Source organism: Limulus polyphemus, unplaced genomic scaffold (genome assembly GCF_000517525.1).
Source record: "Limulus polyphemus unplaced genomic scaffold, Limulus_polyphemus-2.1.2 Scaffold9819, whole genome shotgun sequence".
Taxonomy (NCBI): Eukaryota; Metazoa; Arthropoda; class Merostomata; order Xiphosura; family Limulidae; genus Limulus; species Limulus polyphemus.
In genome coordinates this window covers 3904-5764 of record NW_013675429.1, presented here as the reverse complement: position 1 = coordinate 5764, position 1861 = coordinate 3904, and positions in this window count along the sequence as shown.

The following is a 1861-nucleotide window of genomic DNA, read 5'->3' as shown; positions in this document are numbered from 1 at the left end:
AGATTTAGACAAACAATCTTTGGAGATTTAAACAGACAATCTTTGGAGATTTAGACAGACAATCTTTGGAGATTTAGACAAACAATCTTTGGAGATTTAGACAAACAATCTTTGGAGATTTAGACAGACAATCTTTGGAGATTTAGACAGACAATCTTTGGAGATTTAGACAGACAATCTTTGGAGATTTAAACAGACAATCTTTGTAGATTTAAACAGACAATCTTTGGAGATTTAAACAGACAATCTTTGTAGATTTAAACAGACAATCTTTGGAGATTTAGACAGACAATCTTTGGAGATTTAGACAAACAATCTTTGGAGATTTAGACAGACAATCGAAAAATAACAACCACAACTTGAAAATTAGCACCATTACGTCATTAAATTTGGGAAGCGACTCTTTCGAAAACAATATCAAGATATTAGCTCCCAAAAAGAATAACTGTGGACTGTGATATGTGATTGTATTATACATTTTTTACTCCTTAGCTGCGAGACACTTTTTCCAGAGTTTCAATGTCAGTTTTTTTAAAAATAAAACATCGATCAAGGCAACTACTTAGCTTGTTTTGTCTTGGTTATTCACGAGACTTTATGAGTTATCAAGGTTATTGCGTGTGTTTTCCTTTACACAAGATTGGTGTTATGAAGCAGTGGTCTGTTCTGACTGTGAGCCATGTCACCCGTAACACGAGAGTTGTTCTCAGTCACGTGAATGGCACGCGTATCGGTGAAAGAGTACTATGTATACAAAATACTATTTTTTCTTTGTTTTTCAAAGTTTAAAAAAATGTAGAGTTTTAGATACGTATACATTTACCGCGATGTGCTGAAATTCAGAGATTCCAGCTTCTGCTGTGACTTACTCAGATTCTTTGTTTGTAATGTGGTTTTTCGATATTGAAGTTGTAATGTTTAGGCAAAATTTCGACTCTAGTATGATAGAACTAGAAGTGCACTGGTTGGAGAGTGCGAAGAAGTTTCCTCTCTCTCAAGCCGATTACAAACACTTAATCAAGTGTTCATCTTATATTTGCGCTTTGATCGTGTTGAGTGTTTCGTAATAAAGACTGTGATTGTTTACAAACCCGTGTCCAGTTTAGTCAAAGCAGATATCTAAGTACTGGTTCGTGTTTCATCAAAGCAATAACTTTCTCACTTCGCCAATTTAAGCGTTTTACTTTTCGAAAATGAGGCCTGACACTGCCTGGTGGTTAGAGCGCTCTTCTCCCAGTCTATGGGCCGCGAGTTCGAATCCTAACACCGAACATTCTAACCCTTTCGGCCACGAGAGCGTTATAATATGACGGTCAGTCCCACTGTTTGTTGGTAAAAGAGTAGTCCAAGAATTGGCGGTAGGTGGTGTTGACTAGCTGCCTTTCCCTCTAGTCTATCACTGCTAAATTAGGGACGACTAGCGCAGATGGCTCTCGTGTATCTTTGCGCGAAATTCAAAACAAACCAAATCGTTTACTTCAACATAGGAGGTCATGACCCTGATGGAGGTTTTGTACTTCAACATAGGAGATCATGACCCTGATGGAGGTTTTGTACTTCAACATAGGAGGGCATGGCCCTGGTGGAGGTTTTGTACTTCAACATAGGAGGTTTTGTACTTCAACATAGGAGGTCATGGCCCTGATGGATGTTTTGTACTTCAACATAGGAGGTCATGACCCTGATGGAGGTTTTGTACTTCAACATAGGAGGGCATGGCCCTGGTGGAGGTTTTGTACTTCAACATAGGAGGTCATGGCCCTGATGGAGGTTTTGTACTTCAACATAGGAGGTCATGACCCTGATGGAGGTTTTGTACTTCAACATAGGAGGTCATGGCCCTGATGGAGGTTTTGTACTT